Here is a 23,653-nt window from a genome sequence, read left to right on the forward strand (position 1 = left end):
TCCCACATGAACCACACCTGGACCTGGTGACTGTGGTGTTCTTGTAGACTCACATTTACCTGGTGACACTGGTCCCCACTAGGGCGTCACCTGGATCTGGTCACTCTGGCCTCCCGGTTGGCCTCACCTTGACCTGGTGAGTGGGGTTGCCACCTGGGCCTCACACATAGCTGGTGAATCAATTCCCCTCGTGGGCCTCTTGGACCCGGTGAATCTGGTCCTTACCTGGTCCTGTCCCAGACCCGGGAACTCTGGTCACCACCTGGGCCTCACCTGGACCTGGTGAATCTGGTCCCCATCTGGGCCTCACCCAGTCCTGGTGACTTTGTTCCCCACCTGGACCTGATTGTTGTGGACTCTTTCTTGGCCTCACCTGGAACTGGTGACTCTGATCCTATCTGCGCGTCACCCAGATCTGGTGACTCTGGGCCTCACCTGGGCATCATTGGTACCTGGTGACTCTGTTCCAAGCCTGAGCCTAACCTGGACATGATGACTCTGGAACCACTCTGGGCCTCTCCCTGACCTGATGCCTCTGTTCCCCATCTGGATGTCATCTGTACGAGGTGATTCTGGTACCCCTCTAAGCCTCAACCAGATCTGGTGACAGTGGTCCTCAACTGGGCCTCACTGGACCTAGTGAAAATGCTCCATCTGGGCCTCATTTGGACCTGGTGACTCTGGACCCTACCTGGGCATCATCGGGACATGGTTCCACTGCATGGCCTGCATATTGGCCTCACCTGGACCTGGTAACTCTGTTCCCTACCTGGGCATCATCGGGACATGGTTCCTCTGCATGGCCTGCAGGTTGGCCTCAGCTGGACCTGGGGAGTCGGGTTGCCACCTGGGTCTCACCCATGCTTGGTGACACAGGTCCCCACGTGGGCCTCACTTGGACCTGGTGAATCTGGTCCTTACCTGGTCCTCACCCGGAACTGGTAACTCTGGTCACCACTTGGGAATCACCTGGACCTGGTGAATCTGGTCTCCATCTGGGCCTCATCTGGACCTGGTGACTCTGGTTCTACCTGGGCATCATCGGGACATACTTACTCTATTCCCCACTGGGACTGACATGATCCTGGTAACTCTGGTCCTGAATTTGGCCTCTTCTGTACCAGGTGACTCTGTCTCCACCTGGGCTTCACCTGTACCTGGTGACTCTGATTCTAAGCATGGCCTCACCTGACCTGGTGACTGCGGAACGCATCGGGACCTCACCTGGACCTCATGTCTCCGGTCCCACCTGGGCCTCACCAAGACCTTGTGTCTCTGGTACCCACCGGGATAGCATCAGGATATGGTTACACTCTTCACTAACAGTGACCCAGCCGGACCTATTAACTCTGCTCTTCACCTGGGCCACAACTGGACATGGTGATTTTGCTCTGCACCTGAGACTACCCTGGATCTGGTGACTGTGGTCCCCACCTGGGCTTCACCTGGATTTCGGGACTCCGGTCCCCATCTGGGCCTCACCTGGCCCTGTTGACCATGGTCCTCAACTGGGCAAATTTGGGACTCGGTGACTGTGTTCCACAACTGGACCTCACCTCGACCAGGTTACTCTGGTCCCCCTCTGGGTCTCACCGTGCCCTAGTGACTGTGAACCCCACTTTGGCCTGACTTGGACCTGCGGACCCTGGTTGCCACCTGCGCCTGACCTCGAACTGTTGACTCTGGTTCTTTCAAGGGCCTCCCCTGGACCTGGTGATCCTTGTCCCCATCTGGGCCTCACCTGGACGTGGTGACTCTGGTCCCCATGTGGATGTCACCTAGACCAGGTGAATCTGGTACCCCTCTAGGCCTCAACTAGACCTGGTGACCGTGGTCCTCAACTGGGCCTCACAAAGACCTAGTGGATATGCTCCCCTCCTGCGCCTCATCTGGACCTGGTGACTCTGGTTCCACCTGGGCATCATTGGGACCTGGACACTCTCTTATATACCTGGGCCTCACCTGGACCTTATGACTGTGGTCCCACCTGGGCCTCACCTGGACCTGGTGCATCTGGTCCCCATCTGGGCCTCACCCAGTCCTGGTGACTTTGTGCCCCACCTTGAGCTGATTGCTGTGGACCCTTTCTTGCCCTCACCTGGAACTGGTGACTCTGATCCTATATGCGCGTCTCCCAGATCTGTTGACTCTGGTCCTCACCTGGGAGGTGTTGGTACCTGGTGACTCTGTTCCACACCTGAGCCTCACCTGGACATGATGACTCTGGAACCTCTCTGGGTCTCACCCTGACCTGGTGACTCTGGTCCCCATCTGGATGTCACCTGGACCAGGTGATACTGGTACTCCTCTAGGACTCAACCAGATCTGGTGACTCTGGTCCTCAACTGGGCCTCACCTGGACCTAGTGAATATGCTCGAACTGGGCCTCATTTGGACTTGCTAACTCTGGTCAGTACCTCGGCATCATCGGGTCATGGTTCCACTGCATGGCCTGCAGGTTGCACTCACCTGGACCTGGTAACTCTGGTCCCAACCTGGGCATCATCCGGACGTGGTTCCTCTGCATAGCCTGCAGTTTGGCCTCACCTGGACCTGGTGAGCGGGGATGCCACCTGGGCCTCACCCATACCTTGTGACTCAGGTCCCCAGTGGGGCTCTTGGACCTGGTGAATCTGATCCTTTCCTGGTTCTCTCCTAGACCATTGTACTCTTGTCACTACCAAGGCCTCCCCTGGACCTGGTGAATCTGGTCTCCATCTGAGACTCATCCAGTCCTGGTGATTTTGTTCCCCACCTGGACCTGATTGCTGTGGATTCCTTCTTGGCCTCACCTAGAACTGGTTACTCTGATCCTATCTGCGCGTCACCCAGACCTGGTGAATCTGGTCCTCACCTGGGCATCATTGGTACCTGCTGACTCTGTTGCACACCTGAGCCTCACCTGGACATGATGACTCTGGAACACTCTGGGCCTCACCCTGACCTGGTGACTCTGGTCCCCATCTGGATGTCACCTGTACCAGGTGATTCTGGTACCCCTCTAGGCCTCAACCAAATCTGGTGACACTGGTCCTCAACTGGGCCTCACCTGGACCTAGTGAATATGCACCATCTGGGCCTCATTTGGACCTGGTGACTCTGGTCCCTACCTGGGCATCATCGGGACATGGTTCCACTGCATGGCCTGCAGGTTGGCCTCACTTGGACCTGGTAAGTCTGGTCCCTACCTGGTCATCATCGGTACATAGTTCCTCTGAATGGCCTGCAGGTTGGCTTCACCTGGACCTGGTCAGTGGGCTTGCCACCTGGGCCTCACCCATGCCTGGGGACACAGGTCCCCACGTGGGCCTCACTTGGACTTGGTGAATCTAGTCCTTGCCTGGTACTCACCCGGAACTGGTAACTCTGGTCACCACCTGGGAATAACCTGGACCTGGTGAATCTGGTCCCCATCTGGTCCTCACTCAGTCCTGGTGACTTTGTTCCCCAAATGGACCTGATTGCTGTGGACTCCTTCTTGGCCTCACCTGGAACTGGTGACTCTGATCCTAACTGGGTCCCACCCAGATCTGGTGACTCTGCTCCTCACCTGTGGAACATTATGATCTGGATACTCTGTTCCACACCTGAGCCTCATCTGGACATGAGGACTCTGGATCCTCTCTGGGCCTCACCCTGACATGGTGACTCTGGTCCCCATCTGGATGTCACCTAGACAAGGTGAATCTGGTACCCCTCTAGGCCACAACTAGACCTGGTGACTCTGGCCTCAACTGGGCCTCACCAGGACCTAGTGAATATGCTCCCCACCTGCGCCTCATCTGGACCTGATGACTCTGGATCTACGTGGGCATCCTCGGGACATGGTTACTCTATTCCCCACTGGGACTGACCTGATCCTGATAACTCAGGTCCTGACTTTGGCCTCTTCTGTACCAGGTGATTCTGGCTCCACCTGGGCCTCACCTGTAACTTGTGACTGTGATCCTAACCATGGCCTCACCTGACCTGGTGACTGTGGTTCCCATCGGGACCTCACCTGGACCTCATGTCTCTCGTCCCACCTAGACCTCACCAGGACCTGGTGTCTCTGGTACCCACCTGGGTAGCATCAGGATATGGTGACCCTGTTCACTAACAGTGACCCAGCCGGACCTATTAAGTATGGTCTTCACCTGGGCCACACCTGGACATGCTGACACTGGTTCCCACCTGGGACTCACCTGGACATGGTGAGTCGGATCCCCTCCTGGTCCTCACCTGTAACTGGTGATTCTCGTTCCCACATGGACATCATGTGGACCTGGTGGCTGCAGTGTTTCTAGATTCTCATGTACCTCGTGACTCTGATCCCCACCAGGGCCTCACAGGGACCTGGTGAGTGTGGTTGCCACCTGCACCTCACCTGGACCTTGTGATTCTGGTCTGCACCAAGACTACCCTGGATCTGGTGACTCTGGTCCCCACCTGGTCTTCACCTGGAATTGGGGACTCTGGTCCCCATCTGGGCCTCACCTGGCCCTGTTGACCATGTTACTCAACTGGGCAAAATTGGGACCCGGTGATGTGTTCCACAACTGGACCTCACCTGGACCAGGTGACTCTGGTCCCCCTCTGGGTGTCAATGTGCCCTAGTGACTGTGAATCCCACTTTGGCCTGACTTGGACCTGCTGACCCTGGTTGCCACCTACGACTGACTTCGAACTGTTGACTCTGGTTCTTTCAATGGCCTCCCCTGGACCTGGTGATCCTGGTCCCCACCTGGGCCTCACCTGGGCGTGGTTCCTCTTGTCACCACCGGGGACTCACCTGGACCTGCTTACTGTGTTCCACAACTGGGCCTCAAGTAGACCTGTTGACCATGGTCCCCAAGCCGGCCTCACTTGGACCTGTTGCCTCTAAACCCCACCGGGGCCTCACGTGTACCTGGTGACTCTGGTCCTCACCTGGGGCTCATCTGGACCTAGTGACTCTGGTACCCACCTGGGCTTCACCTGGATCAGGTGACTCTGGTCCCCACCTGGACTTCACCTGGATCTGGTGACTCTGGTCCCCACCTGGACCTCTCCTGGACCTGGTGACACTCTTTACCACATGGACCTCACCTGGATCTGGTGACACTCGTCCTCCGTTTGGGCTCACCTGGACCTGGTGTCTCTCGTCGCCACTTTGACCTAACTCAGAACTCTGAATCTGGCCCCACATAGGCCGCAACAAGACCTGGTGACTCTTGTCCGCAGCTGTCTCAATTCGACCTGATGAATCTGGTCCTCACGTGGGCCTCACATGGACCTGGGACTCAGCAGGGTAGAGTGGCTCTGGTTCCCACAATGGGCTCACCTGATACTGCTGACTGTGGTCTTATTTTATGCCTCACCAAGACCTAGTTATTCTGTTCCCCATCTGGGACTGCATTGCCCTAGTGACTCTGGTCCTCACCCAGGCAACATTGGGACCTGGATACTCCATTACATACCTGGGGTCACTTTGACCAACGACCTCTGGTCCCATCTGGGCCTCAAACTAAACTGGTTAATCTGCTTCCCCCTCTGGGCCTCTCCCTTACCTGGTGACTCTGGTCACCCCCTGGGCTCTACTTGGTCCTGTGAATCTGGACCTTAGGTGGTCCCCACCTGTATTTCGTGACTGCTCGCCACCTGGGCCTCACCTGGACTTGGTGAATCTTGTTGCCACCTGCGCCTCACCTGGACCTTGTGACTGTGGTCCCACATGGACCTCACCTGGATCTGGTGGCTCTGGTTACCATATGGGGCTCTCCTGGCCCTGGTTCCTGTGGTATCCATCTGGCCTCACCTGGAACACAATGACTCTGATCCATATTTGGGCCTCTCCTGGACCTGTTGACTCTGGTCCTTACCTGGGCATCATTGGTACCTGGATACTCTCTTATATACCTGGGCCTCACCTGGAACTGGTGACTGTGGTCCCACCTGGGCCTCACCTGGACGAGGGGACTGGTTCCCACGGGGACCTCACCTGGACCTGGTAACTCAGGTCCTCATATGGGCATCATGGGACTTGGTTTCTCAGTTCCACATCGGGGTCACACCTGGACCAAGTGATTCTCTTCCCCCTCTGGGCCTCACCCTGACTTGGTGACTCTGGTCCCCACCTGGATATCACCAGAACCGGGTGACTCTGGTCCCCGTCTGGGACTCAACCAGAGCTGGGGACACTGGTCCTCAACTTGGCCTCAACAGGACCTGGTGAATCTACTCCTCACTTAGGCGTCGTCTGGACCTTGTGACTCTTTTCCCACCTGGCATCAATGGGACATGGTTACTCTGTTCCCCACCTGGGCCTCACCTGGACATGATAACTGTGCTCCGCACTTCGGCCTCAACTGGTCCAGATGACTCTGGTCCCCCCACCAGGACTCAATCTGGACCTGGTGACTGTGGTCCCCACATGGGTCTCACCTGGACCTGGTGACTCTCGTTCCCACATGAACCACACCTGGACCTGGTGACTGTGGTGTTCTTGTAGACTCACATTTACCTGGTGACTCCGGTCCCCACTACGGCCTCACGTGGATCTGGTGACTCTGGCCTGCAGGTTGGCCTCACGTGGACCTGGTGAGTGGCGTTGCCCCCTGGGCCTCACCCATACCTGGTGACTCAGTTCCCCACGTGGGCCTCTTGGACCTGGTGAATCTGGTCCTTACCTGGTCCTCTCCCATACCCGGGGACTCTGGTCCCCACCTGGGCCTCACCTTGACCTGGTGAATCTGGTCCCCATCTGGGCATCACCCAGTCCTGTTGACTTTGTTCCCACCTGGACCTGATTGCTGTGGACCCCTTCTTGGCCTCTCCTGGAACTGGTTGCTCTGATCCTTTTTGGGCCTCACCCAGATCTTGTGACTCTGGTCCTCACCTGTGGACCATTATGACCTGGATACTCTGTTCCACAACTGAGCCTCAGCTGGACATGATGACTCTGGATACCCTCTGGTCCTCACCCTGACATGGTGACTCTGGTCCCCATCTGGATGTCACCTAGACCAGGTGAATCTGATACCACTCTAGGCCTCAACTAGACCTGGTGACTCTGGTCCTCAAATGGGCCTCACCGGGACCTAGTGAACATGCTCCCCAACTGCGCTTCATCTATAACTGGTGACTCTGTTTCTACCTGGGCATCATCGGGAAATGGTTCCTCTATTCCCCTCTGGGACTGACCTCATCGTGGTAACTCTGGTCCTGACTTTGGCCTCTTCTGTACCAGGTGACTCTGGCTCCACATGGGCCTCACCTGTAACTGGTGACTCTGATCCTAAGCATGGCCTCAACCTGACCTGGTTACTGTGGTTCCCATCGGGACCTCACCTGGACCTCATGTCTCTGGTCCCACCTGGGCCTCACCAGGACCTGGTGTCTCTGGTACCCACCTGGGTAGCATTAGGACATGGTTACACTGTTCACTAACAGTGACCAGGCGGACCTATTAACTCTCTTCTTCACCTGGGCCACACCTGGACATGGTGACACTGGTTCCCACCAGGGACTCACCAGGACATGTTGAGTCGGATCACCACCTGGTCCTCACCTATAACTGGTGATTTTCGTTCCCACATGGACATCATGTGGACCTGGTGGCTGCAATGTTTCTAGCTACTCATGTACCTCGTGACTCTGGTCCCCACCAGAGCCTCACCGGGACCTGGTGAGTGTGGTTGCCACCTGCAACTCACCTGGACATGGTGATTCTGGTCTGCACCTGAGAATACCCTGGATCTGGTGACTGTGGTCCCCAACTGGGCTTCACCTCTATTTGGCGACTCCGGTCCCCATCTGGGCCTCACCTGGCCCTGTTGACCATGGTCCTCAAGTGGGCGAATTTGGGACCCTGTGACTGTGTTCCAAACCTGGACCTCACCTGGATCAAGTGACTCTGGTCCCCCTCTGGGACTCACCGTGCCCTAGTGACTGTGAACCCAACTTTGACCTGACTTGGCCCTGGTGACCCTGGTTGACACGTGCTCCTGACCTCGAACACTTGACTCCGGTTCTTTCAAGGGCCTCCCCTGGACCTGGTGATCCTGATCCCCAACTGGGCCTCACCTGGACGTGGAGACTCTTTTCACCACCGGGGACTCACCTGGACCTGGTTACTGTGTTCCACAACTGGGCCTCAAGTAGACCTGTTGACCATGGTCCCCAAGCCGGCCTCACATGGACCTGTTGCCTCTGATCCCCACCGGGGCCTGACGTGTACCTGGTATCTCTGGTCCTCACCTGGGCCTCATCTGGACCTAGTGACTCTGGTCCCCACCTGGGCTTCACTGGATCTGGTGACTCTGGTCCCCACCTGGAGTTCACCTGGATATGGTGACTCTGGTCCCCAACTGGACCTCTCCTGAACCTGGTGACTCTCTTTCCAACATGGACCTCACCTGGATCTGGTGACTCTGGTCCTCAGTTTGGCCTCACCTGGACCTGGTGTCTCTCGTCTCCACTTTGACCTAATCAGAACTGCTGAATCTTGCCCGACCTAGGCCGCACCCAGACCTGGTGACTCTTGTCTCCAGCTATGCCTCAATTCGACCTGATGAATCTGGTCCTCACGTGGGCCTCACATGGACCTGGGACTCAGCTGGATAAGGTGGCTCTGGTTCCCACAAGGGGCTCACCTGATACTGCTGAATGTGATCTTATTCTATGCCACACCAAGACCTAGTACTTCTGTTCCCCAACTTGGCCTGCATGGCTTAGTTCCTCTGGTCCTCACCCAGGCATCATTGGGTGATGGACCCAAAGATCCTCACCCTGGATACTCTATTCCACACCTGTGCCTCACTTTGAACAGGGACTTCTGGTCCCATTATGGGCCTCAAACTAAACTGTTTACTCTGGTTCCCCTCTGGGTCTTACCCTTACCTGGTGACTATGGTCACCCCTTGGGCTTCACTAGGGCCTGGTGAATCTGGTCCTTAGCTGGTCCGCACCTAGATCTGGTGACTGGTCGCCACCTGGGACTCACCTGGACGAGGTGACTGGTTCCCACAGGGACCTCACCTGGACCTGGTGACTCAGGTCCTCATATGGGCATCATGGGACCTGGTTTCTCAGTTCCACATCGGGGCCTCACCTGGACCTAGTGATTCTCGTCCCGCTCTGGGCCTCACCCTGACGTGGTGACTCTGGTCAACACCAGGATATCACCAGAACCAGTGACTCTGGTCCCGCTCTGGGACTCACCCGGAGCTGGGGACAGTGGTCCTAATCTGGGCCTCAACAGGACCTGGTGAATCTACTCCTCACGTAGGCCACGTCTGGATCTTGTGACTCTTTTCCCACCTGGCATCAATGGGACATGGTTACTCAGTTCCCCACCTGGGCCTCACCTGGACATGATAACTTTGCTCCGCACTTTGTTCTCAACTGGTCCTGATGACTCTGGTCCCCCCAACTAGGCCTCAATCTGGACCTGGTGACTGTGGTCCCCACCTGGGTCTCACCTGGACCTGGTGCCTCTCGTTCCCACATGAACCACACCTGGACCTGGTGACTGTGGTGTTCTTGTAGACTCACATTTACCTGGTGACTCCAGTCCCTACTAGGGCCTCACCTGGATCTGGAGACTCTGGCCTGCAGGTTGGCCTTACCTGGACCTGGTGAGTGGGGTTGCCACCTAGGCCTCACCCATACCTGGTGACTCAGGTCCCCACGTGGGCCTCTTGGACCTGGAGAATCTGGTCCTTACCTGGTCCTTCCCAGACACGGGGACTCTGGTCACCACCTGGAACTCACCTGGACCTGGTGAATCTGGTCCCCATCTGGGTCTCACCCAGTCCTGGTGATTTCTTCCCCACCTGGACCTGATTGCTGTGGACTCTTTCTTGGCCTCACCTGGAACTAGTGACTCTGACTCTACCTGCGCATCACGCAGACCTGGTGACTCTGGTCCTCACCTGGGCATCGTTGGTACCTGGTGACTCTGTTCCAACCTGAGCCTCACCTGGACATGATGACTCTGGAAAACCTCTGGGTCTCACCCTGACATGGTGACTCTGGTCCCCATCTGGATGTCACCTGGACCAGGTGATTCTGGTACACCTCTAGGCCTCAACCAGATCTGGAGACTCTGGTCCTCAACTGGGCCTCACCTGGACCTAGTGAATATGCTCCATCAGGGACTCATTTGGAACTGGTTACTCTGGTCCCTACCTGGGCATCATCCCGACATGGTTCCACTGCATGGCCTGCAGGTTGGCCTCACCTGGATCTGGTAACTCTGGTCCCAACCAGGGCATCATCGTGACATGGTTCCTCTGCATGGCCTGCAGGTTGGCCTCACCTGGACCTGGGGAGTGGGGTTGCCACCTGGGCCTCACCCATACCTGGTGACACAGGTCCCCACGTGGGCCTCACGTGGACCTGTTGAATCTTGTCTTTACCTGGTCCTCACCCGGAACTGGTAAGTCTGGTCACCACCTGGTAGTTACCTGGACCTGGTGAATCTGGTCCCCATCTGGGCCTCACCCAGTCCTGGTGAATTTGTTCCCCACCTGGACCTGATTGCTGTGGACTCCTTCTTGGGCTCACCTGGAACTGGTGTCTCTGATCCTAACTGGGCCTCACCCAGATCTGCTGACTCTGGTCCTCACCTGTCTCCATTGTGACCTGGATACTCTGTTCCACACCTGAGCACTACCTGGACATGATGACTCTGGATCCCCTCTGGGCCTCACCCTGACATGGTGACTCTGGTCCTCATCTGGATGTCACCTAGACCAGGTGAATCTGGTACCCCTCTAGGCCTCAACTAGACCTGGTGACTCTGTTCCTCAACTGGCCCTCACCGGGACCTAGTGAACATGCTCAACACCTGCGCTTCATCTGGACCTGGTGACTCTGGTTCTACCTGGACATCATCGGGACATGGTTACTCTATTCCCCACTGGGACTGACCTGATCCTGGTAACTCTCGTCCTGACTTTGGCCTCGTCTGTACCAAGTGACTCTGGCACCACCTGGGCCTCACTTTTATCTGGTGACACTGATTCTAATCATGACCTCACCTGACCTGGTGACTGTGGTTCCCATCAGGACCTCACGTGGACCTCATGTCTCTGGTCCCACCTGGCCTCACCGAGACCTGGTGTCTCTGGTACCCACATCAGGATATGGTTACCCTGTTCACTATCAGTGACCAAGCCAGACCTATTAACTCTGGTCTACACATTGGCCACAGCTGGACATGGTGACACTTGTTCCCACCTGGGTCTCACCTGGACATGGTGAGTCGGATCCCCACCTGATCCTCACCTGTAACTTGTGATTCTCGTTCCCACATGGACATAATGTGGACCTGGTGGCTGCAGTGTTTCTAGCTTCTCATGTACCTCGTGACTCTGATCCCCACCAGGGCTTCACCGGGTCCTGGTGAGTTTGGTTGCACCTGCACCTCACCTGGACCTGGTGATTCTGGTCTGCACCTGAGACTACCTTGGATCTGGTGACTGTGTTCCCCACCTGGGATTCACCTGGATTTCGGGACTCCAGTCCCCATCTGGGCCTCACCTGGACCTGTTGACCATGGTCCTCAAGTGGGTAAATTGTGACCCGGTGAATTTGTTCCACAACTGGACCTCACGTGGACCAGGTGACTCTGGTCCCCCTCTGGGTCTCACGTGCCCTAGAGACTGTGAACCCCACTTTGGACTGACTTGGACCTGCTGACCCTGTTTGCCATGTGCGCCTGACCTCGAATTGTTGACTCTGGTTCTTTCAAGGGCCTCCACTGTACCTGGTGTTTCTTGTCCCCACCTGGGCCTAACCAGGACCTGGTGACACTTGTCACCACCGGGGAATCACCTGGACCTGCTTACTGTGTTCCACACCTGGGCCTCAAGTAGACCTGTTGTCCATGGTCCCTAAGCCGGCCTCACATGGACCTGTTGCCTCTGATCCCCACCGGGTCCTCACGTGTACCTGGTAACTCTGTTCCTCACCTGGGCCTCATCTGGACCTAGTGACTCTGGTTCCCACCTGGACCTCACCTGGATCTCGTGACTCTGGTCCCCACCTGGACTTCACCTGGATCTGATGACACTGGTCCCCACCTGGACCTCACCTGGACCTGGTGACTCTGGTCCTCAGTTTGGCCTCACCTGGACCTGTTGACCCTTTTCCCCACTTTGAGCTAACTCAGAACTGCTGAATCTTGCCCCACCTAGGCCGCACCCAGACCTGGTGACTCTTGTCCCCAGCTATGCCTCAATTCGACCTGATGAATCTGGTCCTCACGTGGGTCTCACATGGATCTGGGACTCAGCTGGATAGAGTGGCTCTGGTTCCCACGGGGGCTCACCTGAAACTGCTGACTGTGGTCTTATTCTATGCCTCACAAAGACCTGGTGATTCTGTTCCCCATCTTGGCCTGCATGGCGCTAGTAACTCTGTTCCTCATCCAGGCATCATTGGGACCTGGATACTCTATTCCACACCTGGGCCTCACTCTGACCAGGGACCTCTGGTCCCATTCTGGGCCTCAAACTAAACTGGTTACTCTGGTTCCCCCTCTGGGCCTCACCCTTACCTGGGGTCCATACCTGGGCATCATCGGGATATGGTTCCACTGCATGGCCTGCAGGTTGGCCTCACTTGGACCTTGTAAGTCTGGTCTCTACCTGGGCATCATCTGGATATGTTTCCACTGCATGGCATGCAGGTTGGCCTCACCTGGACCTGGTAACTCTTCTCCCTACCTGGGCATCATCGGGATATGGTTCCACTGCATGGCCTGCAGGTTGGTCTCACCTGGACTTGGTGAGTGTTATGGCCACCTGGGCCTCACCCATACCTGGTGACTCAGGTCCCCACGTGGGCCTCTTGGACCTGGTGAATCTGGTCCTTACCTGGTCCTTTCCCAGAACGGGGACTCTGGTCACCACCTGTGCCTCACCTGGACCTGGTGAATCTGGTACCCGTATAGGCCTCAACAAGATCTGGTGACTCTGATCCTATCTGCGCGTCACCCAGACCTAGTGACTCTGTTCCTCACCTGGGCATCATTGGGACCTGGTGACTCTGTTCCACACCTGAGCCTCACCTGGACATGATGACTCTGGAACCTCTCTGTGCCTCACCCTGACTGATGACTCTGGTCCCCATCTGGATGTCACCTGGACCAGGTGATTCTGGTACCCTTCTAGGCCTCAACAAGATCTGGTGACTCTGGTCCTCAACTGGGCCTCACTTGGACCTAGTGAATATGCACCATCTGGGCTCTGTTGGACCTGGTGGCTCTGGTCCCTACCTGGGCATCATCGGACATGGTTCCACTGCATGTCCTGCAGGTTGGCCTCACTTGGACATGGTAAGTCTGGTCCCTGCATGTTCATCATCGGGACATGGTTCCTCTGCATGGCCTGCAGGTTGGCCTCACCTGGACCTGGTCAGTGGGGTTGCCACCTGGGCCTCACCCATGCCTGGTGACACAGGTCCCCACGTGGGCCTCACTTGGACCTGGTAAATCTTGTCCTTACCTGGTCCTCACCCGGAATTGGTAAATCTGGTCACCACCTGGATATCACCTGGACCTTGTGTATCTGGTCCCCATCTAGGCCTCACCCAGTCCTGGTGAATTTGTTCCCCACCTGGACCTGATTTCTTTGGACTCCTTCTTGGCCTCACCTGGAACTGGTGACTCTGGTCCCCACCTGGACCTCTCCCGGACCTGGTGACTTTCTTGCAAACATGGACCTCACATGGATCTGGTGACTCTGGTACTCAGTTTGGCCTCACCTGGAACTGGCCTCTCTCGTGCCCTCTTTGACCTAACTCAGAACTGCTGAATCTAGCCCAACGTAGGCTGCACCCAGACCTGGTGACTCTTGTCCCAAGCTATGCCTCAATTCGACCTAATGAATCTGGTCCTCACGGGAGCCTCACCTGGACCTGGGACTCAGCTGGATAGAGTGGCTCTGGTTCCCGCAAGGGGCTCAGCTGATACTGCTGACTGTGGTCTTATTGTATGCCTCACCAGGACCTAGTGATTCTGTTCCCCATCTGGGCCTGCATGGCCCCAGTTACTCTGGTCCTCACCCAGGCATCATTGTGTGATGGACCCAATGATCCTCACCCTGGATACTCTATTCCACACCTGGGCCTCACTTTGACCAGGGACCTCTGGTCCCATTCTGGGCCTCAAACTAAACTGGTTACTCTGGTTCCCCTGTTTACCATCTGGTTCCCCTGTTTACCATCGTCCCCAAGACGGCCACATATAGACATATTGCCTCTGATCCCCACCGGGGCGTAACGTGTACCTCGTAACTCTGGTCCTCACCTGGGCCTCATCTGGAACTACTGAGTCTGGTCCCCACCTGGACTTCACCTGGATCTGGTGACTCTGGTACTCACCTTGACCTCTCCTGCACCTGGTGACTCTCTTTCCAACATGGACCTCACCTGGATCTGGTGACTCTGGTCCTCAGTTTGGACTCACCTGTTCCTGGTGTCTCTCTTCCCCACATTGACCTAACTCAGAACTGCTGAATCTTGCCCCACCTAGGCCGCACCCAGACCAGGTGACTCTTGTCCACAGCTATGCCTCATTTCGACTTGATGAATCTGGTCCTCACGTGGGCCTCACATCACCTGGGACTCATCTGGATAGACTGGCTCTGGTTCCCACAAGGGGCTCACCTGATACTGGTGACTGTGGTCTTATTCTATGCCTCACCAGGACCTAGAGGTTCTGTTCCTGATCTGGGCCTGCATGGCCCTAGTGACTCTGGTCCTCACTCAGCCATCTTTGGGACCTGGATACTCTATTCCACACCTGGGCCTCACGTTGACCAGGGACCTCTGGTCCAATTCGGGGCCTCAAACTAAACTGGTTACTCTGGTTCCGCTCTGGGCCTCACCCTTACCTGGTGACTCTGGTCAACACTTGGGCTTCACTTGGGCCTGGTGAATCTGGTCCTTAGCTGGTCCGCACCTGGATCTGGTCGCCAGCTGGGCCTCACCTGGACTTGGTGAATCCTGTTGCCACCTGCGCCTCACCTGAACCTTGTGACTGTGGTCCCACCTGGACCTCACCTGGATCTGGTGGCTCTGGTTCCCATATGGGACTCTCCTGGACCTGGTTCCTGTGGGCTCCATCTGGCCTCACCTGGAACACAATGACTCGGATCCATATTTGGGACACTCCTGGACCTGTTGACTCTGGTCCTTATCTGGGCATCATTGGGACCTAGATAATCTCATATACCTGGGCCTCACCTGCACCTGGTGACTGTGGTCCCACCTGGGCCTACCTAGATGAGGTGACTGGTTCCCACAGGGACCTCACCGGGACCTGGTGACTCAGGTCTTCATATGGGCATCATAGGACCTGGTTTCTCAGTTCCACATCGGGGCCTCACCTGGACCTAGTGATTCTCGTCCCCCTCTGGGCCTCACCCTGACGTGGTGACCCTGGTCGCCACCTGGATATCACCAAAACCACACGACTCTGGTCCCCCTCTGGGACTCACCCGGAGCTGGGGACACTGGTCCTCAACTGGGCCTCAACAAGACCTGCTGAATCTCTCCTCACTCAGGCCTCGTGTGGACCTGTGACTCTTTTCCCACCTGGCCTCAATGGGGCATGGTTACACTGTTCCCCACCTGGGCCTCACCTGGACATGATAACTTTGCTCCACGCTTTGGCCTCAACTAGTCTTGATGACTCTGGTCCCGCCACCTAGGCCTCAATCTGGACCTGGTGACTGTGGTCCCCACCTGGGTCTCACCTGGACATGGTGACTCTCGTTCCCACATGAACCACACCTGGACCTGGTGAATGTGGTGTTCTTATAGACTCATATTTACCTGGTGACTCCGGTCCCCACTAGCACCTCACCTGGATCTGGTGACTCTGGCTTGCAGGTTGGCCTCACCTGGACCTGGTTATTGCGGTTGCCACCTGGGCCTAACCCATACCTGGCGACTCAGGTCCGCACGTGGGTATCTTGGACCTGTTGACTCTGGTACTTACCTGGGCATCATTGGGACCTCGAACTCTCTTATATACCTGGGCCTCACCTGGACCCGGTGACTGTGTTCCACAACTGGACCTCACCTGGACCAAGTGACTCTGGTCCCCCTCTGTGTCTCACCATACCCTAGTGACTGTGAACCCCACTTTGGCCTGACTTGGACCTGCTGACCCTGGTTGCCTCCTGCGCCTGACCTCGAACTGTTGACTCTGGTTCTTTCAAGGGCCTCCCCGGGACCTGATGATCCTTGTCCAAACCTGGGCCTCACCTGGACGTGGTCACTCTTGTCACCACTGGGGACTCACCTGGACCTGCTTACTGTGTTCCACACCTGGGCCTCAAGTAGATCTGTTGACCATGGTCCCCAAACCGGCCTCACATGGACCTGTGGCCTCTGATCCCCACCGGGGCCTCACGTGTACCTGGTAACTCTGGTCCTCACCCGGGCCTCATCGGGACCTAGTGACTCTGGTCCCCACCTGGGCTTCACCTGGATCTGGTGACTCTGGTCCCCTCCTGTACTTCACCTGGATTTGGTGACTCTGGTCCCCACCTGGAACTCTCCTGGACCTGGTGACTCTCTTTCCAACATGAACCTCACATGGATCTGGTGACTCTGGTCCTCAGTTTGGCCTCACCTGGACCTGGCGTCTCTCGTCCCCACTTTGACCTAACTCAGAACTGCTGAATCTGGCCCCACCTAGCACGCACCCAGACCTGGTGACTCTTGTCCCCAGCTATGCCTCAATTCGACCTAATGAATCCGGTCCTCACGTGAGCCTCACATGTACCTGGTACTCAGCTGGATAGAGTGGCTCTGGTTCACGCAAGGGAATCAAATGATACTGCTGACTGTGGTCTTATTCTATGCCTCACCAGGACCTAGTGATTCTGTTCCCCATCTGGGCCTGCATGGCCCTAGTGACTCTGGTCCTCACCCAGGCATCATTGGGACCTGGATACTCTATTCCACATCTGGGACTCACTCTGAACAGGGACCTCTGGTCCCATTCTTTTCCTCAACCTAAACTGGTTACTCTGGTTCCCCCTCTGGGCCTCACCCTTACCTGGTGACTCTGGTCACCCCTTGGGCTTCATTGGGCTTGGTGAATCTGGTCCTTAGCTTGTCCTCACTTGGATCTGGTGACTGGTCGCCAGCTGGGCCTCACCTGGACTTGGTGAATCCTGTTGCCACCTGCGCCTCACCTGGACCTTGTGACTGTGGTCCCACCAGGACCTCACCTGGATCTGGTGGCTCTGGTTCCCATATGGGGCTCTCCTGGACCTGATTCCTGTGGTCTCCATCAGGCATCACCTGGAACACAATGACTCTGATCCATATTTGGGCCTCTCCTGGACTGATGACTCTGGTCCTTACCTGGGCATCATTGCGACCTGGCTACACTCTTATATACCTGGGCCTCACCTGGACCTGGTGACTGTGGTCCCACCTGGGCCTCACCAGGACGAGGTGACTGGTTCCCACAGGGACCTCACCTTGACCTGCTGACTCAGGACCTCATATGGGTATCATGGGACCTGGTTTCAGTTCCACATCGGGGCCTCACCTGGAGCTAGTGATTCTCGTCCCCCTCTGGGCCTCACCCTGACGTGGTGACTCTGGTCCCCACCTGGATATCACCGGAACCGGGTGACTCTTGTCCCCCTCTGGGACCCACCCGGAGCTGGGGACACTGGTCCTCAACTGGGCCTCACCTGGACCTGGTGAATCTGGTCCCCTTCTAGGCCTCACCCAGTCCTGGTGACTTTGTTCCCCACCTGAACCTGATTGCTGTAGACTCTTTCTTGGCATCACCTGGAACTAGTGACTCTGATTCTATCTGCGCATCACGCAGACCTGGTGACTCTGGTCCTCACCTGGGCATCGTTGGTACCTGGCGACTCTGTTCCACACCTGAGCCTCACCTGGACATGATGACTCTGGAAAACCTCTGGGTCTCACCCTGCCCTGGTGACTCTGGTCCCCATCTGGATGTCACCTGGACCAGGTGATTCTGGTACCCCTCTAGGCCTCAACCAGATCTGGAGACTCTGGTCCTCAACTGGGCCTCACCTGGACCTAGTGAATATGCTCCATCTGGGCCTCATTTGGACCTGGTGACTCTGGCCCCTCCCTGGGCATCATCGGGATATGGTTCCACTGCATGGCCTGCAGGTTGGCCTCACCTGGACCTGGTGAGAAGGGTTGCCACATGGGTCTCACCCATACCTGGTGACAGAGAAACCCACGTGGGCCTCACTTGGACCTGGTGAATCTGGTCCTTACCTGGTCCTCACCCGGAACTATTATCTCTGGTCACCACCCGGGAATCACATAGGTCCGGTGAAACTGGTCCCCATCTGGGCCTCACCCAGTCTTGGTGACTTTGTTCCCCACCTGGACCTGATTGCTGTGGACTCCTTCTTGGCCTCACCTGGAACTGGTGACTCTGAACCTAACTGGGCCTCAACCAGATCTGGTGAATCTGGTCCTCACCTGTGGACAATTATGACCTGGATACTGTGTTCCAAAACTGAGCCTCACCTGGACATGATGACCATGGAACCCCTCTGGGCCTCAGCCTGACATGGTGACTCTAGTCTCCATCTGGATGTCACCTAGACCAGGTGAATCTGGTACCACTCTAGGCCTCAACTTGACCTGGTGACACTGGTCCTCAACTGGGTCTCACCGGGACCTAGTGAACATGCTCCAAACCTGTGCCTCCTCTGGACCTGGTGACTCTCGTTCTACCTGGGTATCATCGGGACATGGTTACTCTATTCCCCACTGGGACTGACCTGAACCTGGTAACTCAGGTCCTGACTTTGGCCTCTTCTCCACCAGGTGACTCTGGCTCCACCTGGGCCTCACCTGTAACTGGTGACTCTGATCCTATGCATGGCCTCACCTGACCTGGTGACTGTGGTTCCCATCGGGACCTCACCTGGACCTCATGTCTCTGGTCCAAACTGGGCCTCACCAGGACCTTGTGTCTCTGGTACCCACCTGGATAGCATCAGGATATGGTTACACATTTCACTAACAGTGAACCAGCTGGACATATTAACTCTTGTCTTCACCTGGGCCACACCTGGACAAGGTGATTGTGGTCTGCACCTGATACTACCCTGGATCTGGTGAATGTGGTCCCCACCTGGGCTTTACCTGGATTTGGGGACTCCGGTCCCCATCTGGGCTTCACCTGGCCCTGTTGACCATGGTCCTCAACTGGGCAAAATTGGGACCCGGTGACTGTGTTCCACAACTGGACCTCACCTGGACCAGGTGACTCTGGTCCCCGTCTGGGTGTCACCGTGCCCTAGTGACTGTGAACCCCACTTTGGCCTGACTTGGACCTGCTGACACTGGTTTCCACCTGCGCTTGACCTCGAACTGTTTACTCTGGTTCTTTCAAGGGCCTCTCCTGTACCTGGTGATCCTGGTCTCCACCTGGGCCTCACTTGGACGTGGTGACTCTTTTCACAACCGGAGACTCACCTGGACCTGGTTACTGTGATCCACACCTGGGCCTCAAGTAGATCTGTTGACCATGGTCCCCAAACCGGCCTCACATGGACCAGTTGCCTCTGATCCTCACCGGGGCCTCACGTGTACCTGGTAACTCTGGTCCTCACCTGGGCCTCATCAGGACCTATTGACTCTGGTCCCTACCTGGGCTTCACCTGGATCTGATGACTCTGGACCCCACCTGGACTTCACCTGTATCCGGTAACTCTGGTCCCCACCTGGACCTCTCCGGGTCCTGCTGACTCTCTTTCCAACATGGACCTTACCTGGATCTCGTGACTCTGGTCCTCAGTTTGGCCTAACCTGGATCTGGTGTCTCTCGTCCCCATTTTGACCTAACTCAGAACTGCTGAATCTTGCCCCACCTAGCCCGCACCCAGACCTGGTGACTCTTGTCCCCAGCTATGCCTCAATTCGACTTGATGAATCTGCTCCTCACGTGGGCCTCACATGGACATGGGACTCCTCTGGATTGATGGCTCTGGTTCCCACAAGGGGCTCACCTGATACTGCTGACTGTGGTCTTATACTATGCCTCATCAGGACCTAGTGATTCTGTTCCCCATCTGGGCCTGCATGGCCCTAGTGACTCTGGTCCTCACCCAGGCATCATTGGGACCTGGATACTCTATTCCACACCTGGGCCTCACTCTGAACACGGACCTCTGGTCCCATTCTGGGCCTCAAACTAAACCAGTTACTCTGGTTCCCCCTCTGGGCCTCACCCTTACCTGGTGACTCTGGTCACCCCTTGGGCTTCACTTGAGCCTGGTGAATCTGGTCCTTAGCTTGTCCTCACTTGGATCTGGTACTGTTCGCCACCTGGGCCTCACCTGTACTTGGTGAATCCTGATATCACCTGTGCGTCACCTGGACCTTGTGACTGTGGACCCACCTGGACCACACCTGGATCTGGTGGCTCTGGTTCCCATATGGGGCTCTCCTGTAACTGGTTCCTGTGGTCTCCATCTGGCTTCACCTGGAACACATGACTCTGATCCATATTTGGGCCTCTCCTGGACCTGTTAACTCTGGTCTTTATATGGGCATCATTGGGACCTGGATACTCTCTTATATACCTGGGCCTCACCTGGACCTGGTGACTGTGGTCCCACCTGGGACTCACCTGGACTAGGTGACTGGTTCCCACAGGGACCTCACGTGGATCTGGTGACTCAGGTCCTCATATGGGCATCATGGGACCTGGTTTCTCAGTTTCACATCGGGGCCTCACCTGCACCTAGTGATTCTCGTCCCCCTCTGGGCCTCACCCTGACGTGGTGACTCTGGTCCCCACCTGGATATCACCAGAACCAGTGACTCTCGTCCCCCTCTGGGACTCACGCGGAGGTGGCGACACTGGTCCTCAACTGTGCCTCAACAGGACCTGGTGAATCTACTCCTCACTTAGGCCTCGTATGGACCTAGTGACTCAGTTCCCACCTGGCATCAATGGGACAAGGTTACTCTGGTCCCCACCTGGACCTCACATGGACATGATAACTTTGCTCCACACTTTGTCCTCATCTGGTCCTGATGACCCTCGTACCCCCACTTAGGCCTCAATCTGGACCTGGTGACTGTGGTCCCCACCTGGGTTTCACGTGGACCTGTTGACTCTCCTTGCCACATGAACCCCATCTGGACCTGGGGACTGTGGTGTTCTTGTAGACTCACATTTACCTGGTGACTGCGGTCCCCACTAGGGCCTCAGCTGGATCTGGTGACTCTGGCCCGCCGGTTGGCCTCACCTAGACCTGGTGAGTTTGGTTGCCACCTAGGCCTCACACATAGCTGGTGACTCAGGTCCCCACGTGAGCCTCTTGGACCTGGTGAATCTGGTCCTTACCTGGTCCTTTCCGAGACCCGGGGACTCTATCCCCACCTGGGCCTCACCTGGACCTGGTGAATCTGGTCCCCATCTGGGTCTCACCCAGGTCTGGTGACTTTGTTCTCCACCTGGACCTGATTGCTGTGAACTCTTTCTTGGCCTCACCTGCAACTGGTGACTCTGATCCTATCTGCGCCTCACCAAGATCTGGTGACTCTGGTCCTCACTTGGGCATCATTGGTACCTGGTGACTCTCTTCCACACCTGAGCCTCACCTGGACCCGATGACTCTGGAACCACTCTGGGCCTCCCCCTGACCTGGTGACTCTGGTTCCCATTTGGATATCTCCTGGACCAGGTGATTCTGGTACCCTTCTAACACTCAAGTAGATATGGTGAAACTGGTCCTCAACTGGGCCTCACCTGGACCTAGTGAATATGCTCCATCTGGGCCTTATTTGGACCTGGTGACTCTGGTCCCTACCTGGGCATCATCGGGACATGGTTCCACTGCATTGCCTGCAGATTGACCTCAACTGGACCTGGTAAATCTGGTCCCTACATGAGCATCACCGGGACATGGTTCCTCTGCATGGCCTGCAGGTTGGCTTCACCTGGACCTGGTGAGTGGGGTTGCCACCTGGGCTTCCCCCATACCTTTTGACACAGGACCCCACGTGGGCCTCCCTTTGACCTGGTGAATCTGGTCCTTACCTGGTCCTCACTCGGAACTAGTAAGTCTGGTCACAACATGGGAATCATCTGGACCTGGTGAATCTGGTCCCCATTGGGCCTCACCCAGTCCTGGTGACTTTGTTCCCCACCTGGACCTGATATCTGTGGACTCCTTTTGGGCCTCACTTGGAACGGGTGACTCTGATCCTAACTGGGCCTCACTCAGATCTGGTGACTCTGGTCCTCACCTGTGGACCATTATGACCTGGATACTCTGTTCCACACCTGAGACTCACCTGGACATGATGACGCTGGATCCCCTCTGGGCCTCAGCCTGACATGGTGACTCTGGTCCCCATCTGGATATCACCAGAATCGGGTGACTCTGTTCCCCCTCTGGGACTCACCCGGAGCTGGGACACTGGTCCTCAACTGGGCACAACTGGACCTGGTGAATCTACTCCTCACTTAGGTCTCATCTGGACCTTGTGACTCTTTTCCCACCTGGCATCAATGGGACATTGTTACTCTGTTCCCACTGGGCCTCACCTGGACATGATAACTTTGCCCCACACTTTGGCCTCAACTGGTCCTGATGACTCTGATCCCCCCACCTAGGCCTCAAACTGAACCTGGTGACTGTGGTCCCCACCTGGGTCACACCTGGACCTGGTGACTGTGGTCCCCACCTGGGTCTCACCTGGACCTGGTGGTCTCGTTCCTACATGAACCACGCCTGGACCTGGTGACTCTGGCGTTCTTGTAGACTCACTTTTACCTGGTGAATCCGGTCCCCACTAGGGACTCACGTGGATCTGGTGACTCTGGCCTGCAGGTTGGTCTCCCAGGGACCTGGTTAGTGGGGTTTCCACCTGGGCCTCACCCATACCTGGTGACTCAAGTCCCTACGTGGGCCTCTTGGACCTGGTGAATCTTGTCCTTACCCGGTCCTCTCCTAGACCCGGGGACTCTTGTCACCACCTGGGCCTCACCTGGACCTGGTGAATCTGGTCCCCATCTGGGCCTCACCCAGTCCTGGTGACTTTGTTCCCCACCTGGACCTGATTGCTGTGCCCTTTCTTGGCCTCATCTGGACAGGTGAGTCTGATCCTATCTGTGCGTCACCCAGACCGGGTGACTCTTGTCCTCACCTGGGCATCATTGGTATCTGGTGACTCTGTACCACACCTGAGCCTCACCTGGAAATGTTGACTCTGGAACCGCTCTGGGCCTCACCCTGACCTAGTGACTCTGGTCCTCATCTGGATGTCACATGGACAAGGTGAATCTGGTACCCCCTAGGCCTCAGATCTGGTGACCCTGGTCTTCAAAGGGGACTCACCTGTACCTAGTGAATATGCTCCATCTGGGCCTCATTTGGACCTGGTGACTCTGGTCCATACCTGGGGATCATCGGGATATGGTTCCACTGCATGGCCTGCAGGTTGGCCTCACCTGGACCTGGTAAGTCTGGTCTCTACCTGGGCATCATCTGGATATGTTTCCACTGCATGGCATGCAGGTTGGCCTCACCTGGACCTGGTAATCTTCTCCCTACCTGGGCATCATCGGGATATGTTTCCGCTGCATGGCCTGCAGGTTGGCCTCACCTGGACCTGGTGAGTGTTATTGCCACCTGGGCCT

The sequence above is a fragment of the Canis aureus genome, chromosome 38 (genome assembly GCF_053574225.1).
Source record: "Canis aureus isolate CA01 chromosome 38, VMU_Caureus_v.1.0, whole genome shotgun sequence".
Lineage (NCBI taxonomy): Eukaryota > Metazoa > Chordata > Mammalia > Carnivora > Canidae > Canis > Canis aureus.